Here is an 18915-nt window from a genome sequence, read left to right as displayed (position 1 = left end):
TCTTTCTTTCTCTCTCTCTTTCTTCTTTTCTTTCTTTCCTTCCTTCCTTCCTTCTTCCTTCCTTCCTTCTTTCCTCCCTCCCTCCCTTCTTTCTTTCTTTCCTTCCTTCCTTCCTCTGTTCCTTTTCTTTCTCTCTCTTTCTTTCTTTCTTGCTTGCTTTCTTTCCTTCTTTCTTCTTTCTTTTTTTTTTTTTTCCATAGTCACACTCAGTTGCCAGGCTGGAGTGCAGTGGCAACATCTCAGCTCACTGCAACCTCTGACTCCCTGATTCAAGCGATTCTCCTGCCTCAGACTCCTAAGTAGCTGGGATTACAGGCACATGCCACCATGCCCAGCTAATTTTTGTATTTTTAGTAGAGACAGGCTTTCACCATGTTGGCCAGGATGGTCTCAATCTCCTGACCTCATGATCAGCCCACCTCGGCCTCCCAAAGTGCTGGGATTATAGATGTGAGCCACTATGCCCGGCTAAGATTAGGTATTTCTAATTCACTCATTGGAGATCATCTTTTGATCCATATTTCAGCCCACAAACCAAATAAACTATTATAGCCTTTTTAAAATTCTCTGAGCTACATTGTTGAATGCAAAATCTCTGCATAGTGAGCCAATATAAGTAAATTCAGCCTGATTCAACTTTATGTTCCTTTCATCATTATCTTAAATCCTTAGCATACATTCCCATACATGTACCCTGGATTTCTATCTGTATAAATTGGAAAAATCTAGTGCTTCTGGAGTGTCACAAACCTTCTTATGGGTCACACTTGCATCTCACCTTGAGGGGTCTGCTGGGTCTTGAGTTTAGTTCAGAAGCAAAAAGAGGTGGTGGACGTAGGTACTGCGTAGGTACTGAAGAGGAGCTGTATGTTTTGCTTGGCAGTTGCCTCAAGGGAAGCCATTTCTGTTTCCTTGGGAAATAAAGGGTTAATCCCCTCAGATGGATGTGCAAAGACTTCCACTGGGATTCAAATACCAGGAAATACAAAGAAAAACAGTCATCTACACTATGGGAAAACAATTAGAAAATCAAGTCTTTGTGAAATTCTATAGGAAAAATGAAGCAATTTCTTTAATATGTAACTCCCTAGGAATATCAAGAGACTAATGATGAAACCATAAGATTTTAAAAGACTTAAATCTAATTATGTTATATTTACTTTGTACTCTAATTCAAACTATCCACATGCACCCACTCATACCCACACATATATATGTGTATTCTTTGTCTGTGGGCGTGTGAGTATGTACTTATCTTTCCAGAGATGAGTGTGTGTACCTACATGTCTGTCTATCTATCTATCTATCTATCTATCTATCTATCTATCTATCTTTTAACATTTATCTATCTAGAGATTGAAAAAGAGAGAGGAGACAGAGAGTAACACACAAAAAAAGACTGCAGAAAGAAAAATGTGTTATTTATGAGGGAATTGGAATTTGGAGAAGATTCTGGCTATTTAATGATATTGAGTAACTGTTGTTACATATTTGTAGTTGTGGTTATGGTGTTGTGATTGTTTATAGATAGATGGATAGATAGATAGATGACTGGAGAATATATGGATTAAGTCATATATCTGGAAAGTAAGGGAGTGGATGGCCTTTGCAGTAGTTCTTAAGCAGGATCAATTTTGTCCTTCAGAGCAGCGGTCCCAATCTTTTTGGCACCAGACATCAGTTTTGCGGAAGACAATTTTTCCACAGATGGGGTTGGAGGTGCTGGTTTTGGGATGAAACTGTTTCACCTCAGATCATCATGCCTGAGATTCTCATAAAGACTATGCAACCTCGATCCCTCGTAGGTGCAGTTCACAATAGGGTTTGCCATCTTATCAGAATGTAATGGCACCATTGTTTCTGACAGGAGACGGAGCTCAGGTAATAATGCTGGCTTGACCACAGCTCACCTCTTGCTGTGCGGCCCAGTTCCTGACAGGCCATGGACTAGTACCAGTCCATGGCTCAGGGGTTTGGGAAGCCTTGCTTCAGAGAACATATGGCAAGATCTGGATATATTTTTTTTTACTCTGATGCCTGGGAGTCAGATGCCACTGACATTTAGAAAAAGAGGCCAAGGATACTGCTAAATTTTCTAAAATATACCTAAATGCACAGGACAGCACTTCCCCAAAGTAACTATTTGGTCTAAAATGTCAACACTGCTAAAGTTCAGAAACAAGTGGTTATAAGTAAAAATAATTTTGTTTACTTTTACGTATGCTGAAATTATTATGCAATGAATTGTAAAAATGAATAAAAATATAAAGAGGTGACTTTTTAAATTTAATTATGTCAGATAACAATGTTTGGAAAGACGTTCAAATGTGACCGAGGGGATTAACCCTCAGGAGAATTAAGTCATGGAAATGTGTCAGTTTTGAAGTCAGTTTAAGATATATACTAATTAAGCAGTAAAACAATGTTTTTATTACTAAGAGAAAAACCAAGCCAAAAATATTTTAAGCTAGAGAAGTTTGGAGATACAGGGGATCCTATGATAAGTAAACCTTATAAATGCAAATCTGAATTTTAAAATGAGATGTTTTAGAGAGTGATGATTCACTTAATAAAAAATGTCTTTAAAAAGGACTCACTGTACAATTTCCTTAAATAAATCATTCTCCTGAATTAATTTGAATTGATTTACACATATTTGACTTAAATGCAAATTTTCTAGAACTTGCATGGAGTGTGAATAGAGTGGAACCAAAACACTAGGTTTAAAATGTGTTTAGTTATGTGCTTAAAATGTTCAGTAAGAAAATACTTGGATACCTTTAATAAGATCTTTAGTTAGAAGGTGCTTTATAGTTGATCTCATAGCAATGTAACGCTTTTAAAATACAAAATTTAGTCAATTAAATTTCTTTTATGTTAACTAAAGGCCCTAGAAAGGAGAAGTAACTTAGAACATTTAGGAAGATAGGAGCCATATGAAAAACATTTCAACAGTTACTTATTTGCCAGAGTCTTAGGAGGGATGCAAGTAGCATGAATCATATTTCTCTGTTCTGTTCTGATAAGGAGTAATATAGAGGAGGAAAAAGCTTGGGGGAGAAAAAAAGGAAATTTGCCATTCTGGTCTGTGAAGAAAGTACATGAATGGGGGCAAAATTAGCAGCTCAATGCTGAAGTCAAAAGAAGACAGGATGGTGTCATGGACGAGGACAGTGGTAACGTACGATCAAGAAATGCTGATTCAGCATGTATTTTAAAAGTTAATAAGTTAATGCTGGCTTATGAATGAGTAAGGAGTTTAGAAGAAAAGGAAGAGCTGTGGAAAGGCTCTAAGTTTCGGGGACTGACCACCTGAAGAAATGGTTCAGTTTATTGAAAACCTGAGGGAAGAAAAATTTACATGGAGAAAAAGTATTCTGTTCTGGCCAAATAACGTGTGAGATGCCTTTTAGATATGAGATGGAGATGTGAGAACACAATTGCATACATGGGTATATGAGTATGCAGCTCAGAATAAAGATTTAGACTAGACATTGAAATTTAGAAATCATCAGAGCAGAATTAGTATTTTTTAGTCGGACTGGATGAGTTTATTTAGGTATCTGAATGTACATGAGAAGAGAGGAATTGACAGAAGTGAAACACTCTCTGAGAAAGTTGAGAGAGGAACAGAAGCTGGTAATGAGACATTGAATAGGCTGCTCTTGAGGTAAAAAGCTGTTGTTAGATATACTGTGTCCTAGAAGTCAAGTGAAGAAAATAAGAAGGAAAGAATGATTATTTCCATCACCTGTGTCTGATAGTTCCAGACCATCAATGGAGTATTGTGGAAAACACTAGTCATTATTGCATTAGCAATAGTAGTGGTGCTGTGGAGTCACCTCCATTTAGATTGAATTGGATTGGTTTCAAGAAAGAATGCAGTAAAAAGAGAGAGAAAGAATGAGGTACTTATTTTTGTAGTGATTTCTTATGGCATGCTAAATATGCTTTCAAAAATGGAACTATTAAACAAACGTGTAAAATACAAAAAACAAAATAATAAAACATATTGATGAGTTTATACAAAAGGAATTTTTAAAATATGTATATGTGTGTGTGTGTGTGTGTGTGTGTGTGTATGTATCAGGAATGTTAGAAAATAGGTAAATGCCAAAATTATTTTTTGTTTCCTTAATGATATTATTATTATTCAGAAAGTTAGGTGTTTCATAAACACAAGCTGTAAGTATAATTGTGATTGGCCTACGTGCTGAGTTTTTCTATAATTTTAGAAGAATTCTACAGGGAAACTAACAAGGACTGCTTTAGTCAGTGTCTTCCACTTAGAATATTTTCCATTGGAAAGTCTGTCACAGATATGTGTTTTATGTATTATCTTACTCTGTTGTCAGGACAGAATATATATTATAAGATTCCTCAAGGATCTAGAACCAGAAATACTATTTGACCCAGCAATCCCATTATTGGTATAAACCCAAAGGATTATAAATCATTCTACTATAAAGACACATGCACAGGTATGTTTACTGCAGCACTGTTCACAATAGCAAAGTCTTGGAACTAACCCAAATGTCCATCAATGATAGACTGTATAAAGAAAATGTGGCCCATATATACCATGGAATACTATGCAACCATAAAAAAGGATGAGTTCATGTCCTTTGTGGCTACGTGGATGAAACTGGAAACCATCATTCTCAACAAACTAACACAGGAACAAAAAACCAAACACCACATATTAACACTCCTAAGTAGAAGCTGAACTATGAGAACATTTAGATACAGGGAGAGGAACATCACACAACAGGTCCTGTCAGGGGATGGCGACTAGGGAAGGGATAGCATTAGGAGAAATACCTAATGTAAATGATGGTTTGATGGGTGCAGCAAACCACCATGGCACATGTATATCTACATAACAAATCTGAACATTCTGCACATATATACCAGGACTTAAAGTATAATAAAAAAGATACATGTTTATTGAAAATATATATCATCCTTAGCGCTTACTGTTGAAAACAATACTGATTTGGTTGGTTACTCCTATTCCAGTTCAAATAGGCTGAAATTACACATAGATTTTAGAATGAATGACCCTAGAAAGGGGTGCCTGTTTTGGGAGAGAGGACTTTGAAGAAGAGAGAGGTGTAAAGTTGTGATTCCAAATGGCTTCAAGTGTAGGTATATTCCTCCATCATCTTCAGAGATTGAACTTGTACCTCCTGTTTCAGAGAAGTCATAACATTTTGTTGTTATTTCTCTTGTGGCACCACAAAGCCAGATATCATGGGAATATGTGTGTGAATATCAGAGACTCAATTTATGATGTTCCCCAGATCCACTTTGTTTCACAGTTAACTGCTAAATAGTTAATTTCCTGGCTCCAAACCTCTTGCTCAATGGAATGTCATGTTCCATCATATAATACTGCCACTTGTTTTTGCTAATCTCAAGATTATGATTAAGGTCTTGCTTCCCTTGGTCCCAACATAATGAGGAACTTCAGGAATTAGGAGCCCAGGCCAGGAATAAACAGATCTCAACATGCTCTAGCTCCTTCCACCACTCTGGACTTAGGTAAAGCCTCACACATCAGAGCATGGTTATGACTTCCAGAGCAGCTTGCTGGAGTGTCTGGTTGACACAACCTGAAAGTTTTTTTTTTTTTTTTTTTTTTTTTTTTGTAGGCTTTGTTAATGCATGTGGTCAATGTTGGCCACTGGGAAAGAGGAGACAAGGTCAGGAAATCTGAAGATAAATTATTTTCCTTTCTTTCCCCAGGAAACTATTGCAAAGCAGCATGGCTCTGAACAACCTTACATGTTCCATGTGATTAAGTCACTGTTATATTTTCTTGTGGAGGTTTGAATCGTTTGGAAATATATATCCTGTATTTGATTTACCTTCTTCCCTCTCTCACCCTTGCTGCCTTGGTAATGTACCTTGCAATAAGTCTCAAGCTCTATATGAACTCGTTTTTTATAGACTATCTTTTATAAGAAAAATCTATTCAGACAAAGGCCTTGATAAAGAGCTGAAAAATGGTTAGCCCACACTTAAAAAAATTCAAAGGCATTTCATTATGGTAAATGATTTTAATTGCCAAAATGGAAAAAAAGGTAAATATGTTTTATATTCATTTTTGTTTTAGAAAGACTTATTGACGTTTTGCTGAAACAGAAGGTTAAATATCCAAAAATATATCCTAACATGAATCCTGCATTCTTGGAATTTTCAGTCTAATGACCAGAGGCTAGTTAGGATCTATTGAAAGAGTAATCCATCTCCCCAGAGAAACCACACATTGACGGCACAATATAGAAGGGTGAGAAGTTATATCTACAATGACATAAATATTCTGGATGATGGAAATAGGCTGTGAGATTACACATCTTTCTAAACTGTAGAAAACTTGGTAATAATTAGAAATTAACAATGTAGTAGCAGTAAGAAACATTTGAAAATACACACACAAGAGCTGCCAATTTTAGAAGTTATCAATTTGTAAATTGTAATTTTGCTAGAATATCCCCTAGCAGAAGGGCAGAGTCCCTGAGTTCAGCAAAAGATCCTGGAGCTGGGTGAATGATGGCTTGGTCTAAGCTTGTTATGTTATTTTCCTATGAACTTAAAGGTTACTTAATAATAGTCAGTGGAGGTTAACTGGAAACGAGATTGTATTCACGAATTCTGTTGGGCCATTCAGATCTACTCTTTAACCTTCTCTGACTTGCTGTGTACCCCAAGAGGAAAATCTGTAAGAATTACCTCCATGACCTTTCTTGTTCTCTCTCTGGATTCCGGTTATATTAAACTACTCCAGAGTACTGGCTGGAGACTGGAGGGAAGGAGTAAACTTCCTCCCTGTGGATATGCCACAGGATAGGCTGAATCTTTTGAGGAAAGTCACTCAGATCGCTCCACACATCTCTCTGTCTTTCTGTCTACAGATTTTGGTAATCTTTCCCACTTGGTGTTCGGCTATTACTCACTTTAGGTACTGCACTAGCCCTACCTTGTGCAGTTGTTGTGGTTGTGAGTGCACTTTTATAAACAATACCTTAAATAAGCTCTTCTCAAATAACTCAATTTGAATGTCCCATCTATCTACTCTTGTGACTCTGATACACAGAATTATGCAGGAAAGATACTAGTCTTTTCTTTATGAAGTGCATTTTCTCTCCCTTTTGCTAAATTTACATCAAAGGAAAAAAATTGCTTTTTCCAAATGAATTGTCCACATAACATATTTAGCAAAACGATTTGTTTCTTCCTGTATGTAAAATGGGTTACTAATCACAGTGAGTCAGCAGGCAGACATTGCTCTTTTAATCAAGTGAAGTAGAAGTCACAATCTAGAAGATGATGCAAAAATGCCAGAAAGGTAACAACTAATTACAATTCTCAAAAAGGCAAATAAGTACTCTATTTTTATAAAACTATTATGAGTGTATTAAGCCAGCAAATTGTGTAGTTTAAGAAGTAGAGGTGAATTTCACTGAGAGCAATGATTTGCATAGGCCTGAACTTAAACCAAGTTGTCACCTCTATTAAAATCTCATTCAGATTCCTCAGAGAGAGCTATATTGAGGCCAACTTCAGAGGAAGAAGATATTACAAAAAGAGTAAAGAGACCCTAAAAAATGGATAAACGGATAAAATAATGATGAAAGATAGAAATACATTGAGCACCATTGTAATTATATAACATTGTGAAATGTCCCAAATTTTAGATTAGTAAAAGGAGTTGATACTTACTGATATAATTGTTTTACCTAATAACTATTTTTCAACTCCCTTCATCAGTAGTAAAGGTAAAAGTATTAATTCAATAGTCAATATTTTCTTAAGTATTTACTATGACGGTCTGGTACTGTGCTAAGTGCTAATAAAATAAAGGTGAATATGACATTGCACTTGCTCTCAAAGAGTTTATAATATAATGGAGAATACAGATCAATAGTAAGTCAGTTTCAATACTAAGGGTGAAGTACTAAATGGAGAAGTGTAGTATATTATGGGAATACATAGGAAAGTCATCTACTTTTGATTTAGATAATTGAATTAAGAAAGATGTTTCAAAAGAAATGTTTAAATAGAAGTCCAAGGATGAAGAGTGATTAGCTGAGCAACAGAATTGCAAAAAGCCCTGAACATGAGCAGGGATTTAGGAAACAATTAGAAGTAACTAGAACACAGTGTATGGATTTTTAAGTGAAGTTGAATATGACTAGAGTTAGGTGTAAAGCTGGAGAATTAGCCAGGAATTGATCATCAAGGGCTATATTTTCCCTAGTTGGGACTTTATATTCTAGACAAGCCACTGGAGGATTTTAATCTGGGGAGGGTTATTTTGCTTTGCTTCTTAAGCCAGGCTGAACCCAATTCTTAGGAATATACAATGGAAGACAACAGAATTAATAGATCACACATTTGTTCATTCATCAGTTGATCACTTTTCACATCAAATCTATGTGTATGTATACAATAATAAGAAAATTTGACATGTAGTATTTATATTTTTCAATTCCACCAAAATTTCAGAAACTAATTTTTAAAATGCAACAGTGTCTCATCTGGTAACCAAAAGGTTACATTAAACAAATTTTATTCTTAAAACAAATATTAGAAGTTGTCACATATAATATCTGCATGAATTTTTATGCAGAAAAACAAGACTTGAAGGGAATGTCTCCCTCATTAGAAGAGTAATAACTTTTATTTCAAATTATTAGTTGAGAGCAAAGTCTCTGGTTTTCTGGATTTAAACTTCATTCTGCCACTTACTGTTTATATGTTTGTGGGCCAGTTATTTATCCTCCCTGGTTCCTATGGTCTCATCCACAAGAGGGGAAAATAATATCACCCATATCAGATTTGGTGGGGATTGAGATCATACATATAAAATACTTGGCTCTATGCCAGTAACATTATAAGGATTCTATAAATATGAGTGAAAACTTTTGAGCCCACTTGACAATAGTCACATATTTTTTGTCTTCTGCCTTTATGGATTCTTGTTTAGTGAAGTTGAGAATGAATCAGAAGAACTTGAGGAGGTAGAAAGAACTTATATATTCCAAGGTTAATGCATCTATATACTCCAAGTTTAGTATTATCAACCTGTTTCTCTTATAAGATTAAGATAATTCAGTCTTATCTTTAATTTTGAAAAATTTGGAAGTTAGTATGACTAATGAACCTGATAACTTGGATAAGCTCTAGAATTAATGGAGGAAAATGACTTTCTCATTTTTCTCCTATACTCTCATCCCAGATCCCTAGAGCTATTCTCAGGACAGAAATCTGCACATAAATAACACTGGGTATATATATATATTTTTTTCTGTAGGATGCCATATGTTGCATTTCTTGGAAACCTGACTATGGCATGAGCGTTAAAAGAAGACAAGAAATCCCAGTGCAGACCACTAGTTCTTGGCGAGGAAACAGATCATTCCCAGGGGACTGCTAGTGGCCTTTTCTTGACATTCTTCACCTCCCTTATTAGAGAAGGTAAGATTTTGAAGGATATTGGGCCTTTTCCTGAAACTTCCAATATACACTTTAGGAGAGGGCAGATTCTCTCAGCACGCCATCTATGAAGCACCAACACGCACAGCAATGGAGTACAAAGCTTGTTATTTTACCATCTGGGCAGAGAGAATGAATAATGGGCAAGTGACTGTGGGGTGTAACAGTGCGAACTATGAAGAGACCAAAATGTTTCTCTCTAGAAGGCTGAAAGCTCCACTTTGAGTTTTACTTGAGAGGAAAAATGCCAATACATTTACACCATCATTCAAATAGAATATGATTATTATGGTGATCTTTTTGTTCAGTGTAGATAAAAAAAAAAAAAAGAAAACCAATAATCCTGAGAGGCATAATATTTTTAGTTGTACTGAAAGGTGAACTTCCTGTCATTAAATATCAATAGATACAGCCAAGAAGATAAAAATAGATTTACCTTTACATTACTAGGGCAGAAACGCAAAACACTAATGAAAAAGACTGCCTGGTCCAATTAGCCACAGCACAATGCCATGCAAGGGGCAGAGCTGTCTCTGCAAAATCACTGACTGTTAGACACGCCAGTGAGGTCTTTTTTTATGTCTAACTTGTAACAACATAAAAGGATTTACATTTCATCTTCTCATTGCCACATCCACACTGTCTTCTCACAAGGCAAGCTGTCTCTTAGTTTTCTTTCATATAAGTTGGGAAATAATATACGAACATTGCCAAGGGAGATATATCGAAGTTTTGATAATCCTCCTTACTGAAGAGGGACTCCCTGGGTCAAAGAAATAAATTTTCTGCAGATGCTGAACCTCAATTTCTTTGGATGCCAGCTTTCCAGGCTCCTTTCATTCTTAGCCATCTTCCCTCCTTCATACTTCTGTCCTTTCACTCCTTCATCTCCCTTTCATTTTCTCTTCCATCTTGCTTCCTTCCCCCAAAAGGACCTTGCTTGTTCTCTCTCTGGATTCTAGTTATGTTAATGCCTGGGCCTAATATTTTCTGTGACACTTTAACCATTATTGTTAGTAGGGGTTCCCAGTTACCCTAAAATGTGGGGTCTTTTATGTTTGGTGTTGTGAAGCCAGTATATGAAATGGAAAAGGAGCATTGAGAAGAGAGGGCTTTATTTGATGCTCATAAAATGGAGAAGTGGGAGAGTGGCCCACCAATCAACTTCTCAGCTCCTGAGAACCAGGAAGTAACAGATATAGGATATTTTTAATGAAGGGGTTGGGAAATGAAAGCAAAGGCAGGAATATTTTTGCTTTTCTTAAGAAGGGATAAAGATTTTCCTGGAATCAAGGAGGGATGAAGATTTCCCTGAAATCAAGGAGACTCTCTTCTGCCCTTTTTCCCTTCTTGTCATTGTCATGGTGATTTTCAACTTTTATGGTACTGGCTAGACTGTTATTTAATATGGAAATTGGATTAAAATGAAGCCAGTGTTTCTTCAGAGGTCAAGTAAGCTTCCATCATTGATTTTCCCATCTTTTACTGCTTTAGTCCTAAGAAGGAACTTTGACCACAAACATCCTGTTTCCTAAAACTAAGCAGAGTTAAGACCGAGTAAGAATTCAGCTATGTGACATAGATATTGATTAGGGAAAAAAGCAGGGCAGGAGTCAGTTAAGTCACATAGGCACTCCAATGGGTAACAGTGCGAGGCACATGCCGCATGTTACATACATGTCAACAGATGGGTATGTGGACAGAGCATAATGACCTATGATTTACTGAAAGAAAAGCTAAAGAAATTTCCAAAGTCAAAGCGCAGGGTATTGGTTTTGTCTGCCCAAGTAAATATTTTTTATAATAGCACAGTGTCAACTGAAGAATGACAAAGTTCATAAGTTTGGAAAGGAGAGCTTTATTTCTTACAAGAGGGTGCAGCCTGTAGGATGGCCATTTTGACAGGCTGAGAACCATAGCCTGTGACCAGAAGCCAGAAGCATACTTTGAGGGAGGGGCAAAGGGAATAGAAATTATGCTGAGCAGGAAGGCCAAATACACATATTTAATAAGTTACAGGAGGAGTCCTGAATATTTATGAGAGGAGAAAATGCACAGTTGAGCTTCATGCCTTTTCAGGGGTTCCATGTACAAAAAAATGATGGCATTGGCATGATTCAAGGGTGGAATTTTCAACTGCCTGACATCAAAAAGTGAAACAAAATACACGAAAACCCTTAGCCAAAACCACTCCATCAGGAAGAAATGGTGGTCACTAGCTTTGTTGAAACTGCAAAAGGGAGGGCCAGCAGTCAGGCGGTTGGTTGATGTCTGGGATGGAGTCTTTTGAAAGGGGTGTTTTCTGTCTAGCCCTTAGGGAAGAAAGCCTGATGGTAGTTAGCAAGGTAGGGGTTATAACAGGTATGTCTGACCTCCCATCGTGTTGTGGCTGAGAACTTAGTTTCCAAGGTTGTCCTGGTATCCCCTTGGCCAAGAGGGGAGACTTCAGTCAGTTGAGGGACTTAGGATTTTGTTTTTATTTCTAAATAGTATAGCTTCAACTAAACATCAGGGATTTAAAAACATTTCAAAGATTTCCTGAACTCTTTATGGTTTTGCTATACAGTCACATGCTGCATAACAACACTTTAGCCAATGAGGGGCCACACGTTTGACGGTGGTCCCATAAGATTATAATGGAGCTGAAAAATTTCTATTTTCTGGTGACATCAGAGTAGTTGTAATGTTTTAGTGCAATGCATTACTCACATGTTTGTGTGTTTATGATGATTTTGGTGTCAACAAACCTACTGTGCTATCAGTCTTATAAAACTATAACCATTATGATTATGTACAGTACATATTACTTGACAATAGTAATAAACAACTAAGTTAAAGGTTTATGTATTTACTATACTATACTTTATATCATTATTTAAGAGTGTATTCCTTCTATTCATTAAAAAATAAGTTAACTGTTAAACAGCTTCAGGAAGGTCTTTCAGGAGACATTTCAAAAGAAGGAATTGTTATAATAAGAGATAACAACTTCATGTGTATTAATGCCCCTAAAGATCTACCTAAAGATGTGTAGGTAGAAGATGTGTAGGTAGAAGACTATGATACTGATAATCCTGATCCTGTGTAGGCCTAGGCTACTGTGTGTGTGTGTATTTGTTTTTAACAAAAAAATTTAAGCAGTAAAAAACAAAAATAAGAAAATTTATAATAAAAACATTTAGAAAAAGGATGTAAAGACAGAAAATATTTTTGGACAGTTGCACAATGTGTGTGTTTTAAAATGTATTATGACAGAAAAGGTAAAAGGTTAAAAATAAGTAAAAATTGGCCGGGCACGGTGGCTCAAGCCTGTAATCCCAGCCCTTTGGGAGGCCGAGACGGGTGGATCACGAGGTCAGGAGATCGAGACCATCCTGGCTAACACTGTGAAACCCCATCTCTACTAAAAAAAATACAAAAACCTAGCCGGGCGAGGTGGCGGGCGCCTGTAGTCCCAGCTACTCGGGAGGCTGAGGCAGGAGAATGGCCTAAACCTGGGAGGCGGAGCTTGCAGTGAGCTGAGATCCGGCCACTGCACTCCAGCCTGGGCGATAGAGCGAGACTCCGTCTCAAAAAAAAAAAAAAGGAAAAATTGTATAAAGTAAAAAAGTTACAATAAGCTGGGGTTCATTTATTATTTAACTCCAATAATTAGGGACTTCAACATCACAACTTCAGCATTGGACAGATGATCTAGACAGAAAAGTCAACAAAGAAATATCTGTTTTAATCTGCAATATAGACCAAACAAACCTAACAGACATTTATGGAACATTTCATCAAACAGCTGCAGAATACGTATTATTTTCATCAGTACACGGAACATTTTCCAGGATAGACTATATGTTAGGCCACAAAACAAGTCTCAGCAAATTCAAAAAAATTGAAATCATAGTGTCTTTTCTGACTACAACAGAATATAATCAGAAATCAAAAACAAGAGGAACTTTGGAAATCATACAAATATATGAAAATAAAACAATATGCTCTTGAGTTACTGATGGGTCAATTAAGATATTAAGAAGAAATTTAAAAAAAAAATTGAAACAAATGAAAATGGAAACATAGCATACCCAAATCTATGGGATACAGAAAAAGTAGTCCTGAGAGGGATGTATATAGTAATAAAGGCCCACATCCAAAAAATTGAGTCTTTAATTATGCACCTTAAATAACCAGAAAAGCAAGAACAAATCAAACCCAAAATTAAATAATGTAAGAAATAATAAAGGTCAAAGAATAAATAAATAAAATTGAGGCTAAAAAACCCACAAAAGATCAGTGAAATGAAAAGTTTGTTTTTTAAGGGATAAACAAAACCACAAACCTTCAACTAGACTGAGAAAAACAGAGATGAGACCCAAATACATAAAATCAGAAATGAAAAATTAGACATTATGACTGATACCACAAAAATGCAAACTATCATCGGAGACGACTGTGATCAATTATATGCCAATAAATTGGAAAACCTGGCAAAAATGGATAAATTTCTGGGCACATACAACCTAACACGATTGAACCATGACAAAATAGAAAACCTGACCAGATAAATAACAAGAAATGAGATAGAAGCAGTAATAAAAGAGCCTACCATCAAAGAAAAGCCCAAGATCTGATGGCTATAGTGCTGAATTATACCAACATTTAAAGAAGAACTAATACCAATTCTACTCAAGGTATTTTAACAAATTAAGTGAAGGCAATACTTCCAAACTCATTCTACAAGGCCACAATTACCCTGATACCAAAACCAGAGACACAACTTACAAAGCAAACTACAGGCCAATATTGCTGATGAACATAAATGCAGAAGTTCTCAACAAAATACCAGCAGACTGAATTCAACAATATATTAAAAAGATCATTGACCATGGTTAAGTAGGATTCTTCCCAGGGACATAAGGATGGTTCAAAGTACATCAATAAACAAGACACATAACATTATTACTGAAGAGATATAATTTTTAAAAAATAAATTTAGTGTAGTCCAAGTGTACAGTGTTTACAAAGTTACAGTAGGGTACAGTATTGTCCTTGGCCTTCATGGTCATTCAACCAGTAATTCACTGACTCACCCAGAGCAACTTTGAGTCCTGTAAGCTCTATTCATGGTAAATGCCCTCTTCAGGTTTATCATTTTTTCTTTTATACCATATTTTTACTGTACCTCTTCTATATTTAAATATGTTGAGATACACAAATATTTACCATTGTATTACAATTGTTTATACTATTGAGTACAGCAACATACTGTACAGGTTTACAGCCTGGAAGCAATAGACTATACAATATATTCTAGGTGTATAGTAGTCTACACCATTTAGCTTTGTATGAGTACACTCTATGATGTTCACATAGACATGAACTTGCCTGGCAATGCATTTCTCTCTACGACATTGGAAATATGACTGTAATTTAGAAAGTTTAAATATTTATACATTCACCTATGAGTGGTTGCTTATCTTGGAAAAAAAAAAGAAGAGTCTGACATTTTGCTGGGGTGAGAGGTGGGGGAAAAATAAGTGATGACCTGAAATTTCCAAAGTCATTTATATTTGAAAGCTCACAAATAATACAGAATAGAATCCCTTCTCCATTCCATCCCCGAAACCAGAAAGGTTTAATAATTTAGAAGTTCTAGGTTAATTTAATTATGTTAGATAAATGCTTGAGGAGTCATATGTCTCCATTTGTGGCTTAGCTATTACTTTAGTTCTTGTTTCTTAGATATAAGGTGTAGGGCAGAAATCCTTGCACATGTGATTCATTGAAGGAGGGCTGTCAAGAGAAACTCAAGTGATAGGGCAGGAGAAGAAGGTATGCAAAGATATGGTTTCAGGAGAAATGTAGCCCAGGTCTGATTATTCGGGGAGCTCTGATGCCTGAATTACGCCACAGAACTAAGGGTGCTAGACTCTCAAGGGCTTCATAAGTCAGGCATTGACTACTAGTAACTCTTGGAAGGGGATGGAGCCTAACCTGCTTCTTCCTGCAAGGTCATTCTCATCAGCCAAGAGCGTGTCTGCAGAGAATAGTGAAGATAGAAACAAGGCAAAGTCTGAGGGGTGTGCAAACCTGACTTGCAAAGAATTGGATGGACATCAATCACATTTGCTATAGGAATACTTTCCTATTCTGTTTGACTCAACAATGATTGGATGTTTAATATATTCAAGAAATAGTCTTAGGTGATGAAGAAATTATTAAATAATATATGACTTCTAGCTTTGAGAAACCCCAGTCTAGTAAATGAGACAAACATATACTCAACTATTCGACTGTAATCTGTTTTCCTTGAGGTCCTAATTTGTATGTAAGTGAAAGAAATCATGTTCACATTAACGTCTAAATTGCACTGACTTACGTGGTATCTGCACAGTCTGATTTAGGTTTGTTCTGAGACATGTCAAGGGCCAAGTCACAGAAAAGTCAGATGTACTCCTCTGCTCCCTTACTTGAGAGGGCATTTCATCAAATCTTACTAATTTAAAACCCATTTAATGGCTTCCAAATCTCTATTTCCAATTTGAACATCTCCCTTCAAATACAGACTCATACATCTTCTTTTGGATATAAAATAGGCTCCTAAAACTTAACTTTAAAATTTTATCCCATTTGTGTTTCCACAGCTGCTTTTTCTGAAGTTTTCTCGATCTCAGTAAATGACAACTACAAATTTCTACATATTTGAATGTAAAAAAATATATTAATCCTTGATTACTCTCTTTTTGTAATATTCACATCAGCAAAACATGTCCGTTCAAACTTCTGTCCTAACTGGTCTCTTCTAGCTTTCCTGAACCTGCTGATTCCCCACCCCCACCCTTGACCCCAAAACATGTATTTTTTACAGTCACCATTTCATTTGAAGGTGAAAACAAATTCTTACAACAGCTTACATGTTGCTCCATGACTCTGTGAAACTAAAATATCTGCCAGAGTGAGCCATGGAAAATTCTTTGGAAAATGACCTTTGGATTAAAAAAAAAAAAAAGTTTTGAAGCCATTCTGCAGTCAGGTTTGACCTCATAAATTAGTGAGCAAGTGTTAGAGCTAGAAAATTGGCAATGATTGAAATATGGCCTCATAATTAAAGTTATGGGAGTGACTATGATTACATTTGTAGAAAATAAAGTCAGGAGATAAGGAGCCTAGCAAGAAATCTGAGAAACTTTAATTTGTGATGATTAAGTGAGGTTGGAAAGACTAGCTCAAGAGATGAAGAAGTAAATGACAGATATCAAAAGAGTATAATGTCATGAGAGATCTGGGTTATATGGATGAATCATAATTTTTTAACCCCAGGAAGCTAATATTAGACTTACATATGTGTAAACTAATTCAATGACTGATCATCTTATTCCTGCACTGGATGTATTCTACAGTCATTGAAGTTTTTAAATATAGTTTTAAAAGTTACAATATTAATATCCCATGTTCTATGGCAATTATAAGGTTAAATATTTATAACAATAATAGTGATTATTAGTGTCTTATCACATTTTTTATCAATTTTGGAAGCTCCTATTCCTATGTTTCATCACTGTTTCTGTTATAAATGCTTTAAACATGCCTAGTTATATGGTGATAATACTTATTTTCAAATAATCATGACTATTTTAACATCCTTACATTTGCTACTAGGGAGAAAACAATGGTTATGCTATTTGGTCCTTACAGCCTCTAATTTCTTGACCACTGAGTTGCATATTTTTATAGTTTTTACTATTTAAGAAATCTTTTGAAATGTTTGATATACTATTTGGTATAAATAACCTTTTATAAATAAAAATTCTAGTAAGATCTTTAAAATAATGCTAATTGTGTATATCTTATAGTTGCAATGAGGATTAAAAGAGATAATATTAATATACTATAGCCTATTTGATAAATAATAATTTGTTATATTGGTGTAAATATTGCAAAGCTTATTATGTACTCTATGATGAGCAAAGAGGTATCCAAGAATAAATAAAATGATACCTCCTTCCTTAAGATGCTTTCATTCTAGTATTCTAAGACCAGATAAATTTTAACATAAATTGGAATGCATTAAGTGAAAAAACCTAGATGGTAAGCTCCTTAAGGACAAACTCTCTCATATTTGCTATAACTTCTTCAGTGCCTAAAAATGGTACTCACCATGTACAATGCACATAATTAATGCTTATTGAATACTTTATGGAGTATCAAATACATGATAGATGAATTAAAAAAATAGGTTAGGTGAAAACAGATTGCAAAATGTAAAAACATATTTGATTGTAAATAAAAACATATCATGAATTTTCAAAGGAAGGAAAAATCACTTCTGAATAAAGGGAATCAATTAAGCATCAAGAAGTGGCATTTGACCAGATTTTATAAATGAAATATATTTTAACAAGTGGAGATCAAGATTAATTTTTAGAATAGAGGAATGATGAAAACGAAGGTCAAATGGATTGTCAAGTGCCAATATTCTAACGTTTTATGTATATTACTAGTATACAATATGATAGCTTTAAAAGAGTTATTTTGGTGTTGATTTGGACCATCGTAGTCAATAATGTTTGCTAAATTCACAATTTAAAGGAGAGTTGTTTCTGAGCAGTCGAGTAGGCTGAGAACTATAAAACTATGCATTTGAAAAAGTGGTCATGCTGGGGCAAAAAGATGATTTGATTAAAAGTGAAGACATTTTAAATTAGTCATATCGGATAATTTGAAAAATAGCATTAACTAAATGTTGACTAAATAGGAGCTCTCACTCCCACTGGAAAACCTATTAAGGAAAAGGTTATAAACTATGGAGAAATATTGGCTATTTGTCACTGTTTAAAGAACTACTGCATGACTGAAATGTTTAAAGAACTAAATATTTTTCCACAGTTGCAGCCACCTGGTGAGTTGCTAACAGTCAGACAAAAGCAACCTTAAGGAAACATATTTATCACGACACCCCATGCAGTTTTAGCCATAAAGAGTTCAACTCCAAAATGGGTATTTCCCCAGGTTGTAAAATTTTGTTTCAGAAAAAGCTCCCTGGGGGAATTAAACTTTCTTTCTCTATTTAATTGATTTGATTTTATAGTTTTAGAGTTATTCAATGATTTTGGTGTTCAATAAACATTTATTAAATCTACATGTGCCTAATGCAAACCCAGACACTGTGGGAATAAGCAAGATGGGTTTTCACACTATTGTAATAAATACTTAAAATACAAACATTACAACTACTCTTGACAGAGAAATCCAGAGGGACACTCTCTGATGATTTATGCAGAAGGTATAAACATTTTCTTCATTATGTCCATTTTAATTGCAGTGAGAGAAACATACATAGGTGGCAATTAAACACAAAATTATGGCCTACATTACAATCCATTTACTTTCAAGATGAATTGAGTAGAAGATAAAATAATAGCATAT

The 18915-nt window shown here is 35.4% G+C and overlaps 1 long non-coding RNA gene across 1 annotated transcript in view; it reads right to left on the bottom strand.

Moving 5' to 3' along the window:
* Positions 1–838: 838 nt before the first annotated feature.
* The window catches only part of LOC117093829, a 45872-nt gene continuing 27795 nt past the window's right edge, over positions 839–18915 (bottom strand). Inside the window, exon 3 of the long non-coding RNA XR_004441263.1 lies at positions 839–911. This is a non-coding gene — a long non-coding RNA (uncharacterized LOC117093829). The remainder of the gene's footprint in view (positions 912–18915) is intronic.

The sequence above is a fragment of the Trachypithecus francoisi genome, unplaced genomic scaffold (assembly GCF_009764315.1).
Source record: "Trachypithecus francoisi isolate TF-2019V2 unplaced genomic scaffold, Tfra_2.0 Lachesis_group12, whole genome shotgun sequence".
Lineage (NCBI taxonomy): Eukaryota > Metazoa > Chordata > Mammalia > Primates > Cercopithecidae > Trachypithecus > Trachypithecus francoisi.
This window is presented reverse-complemented; position numbering and strand designations above follow the sequence as displayed.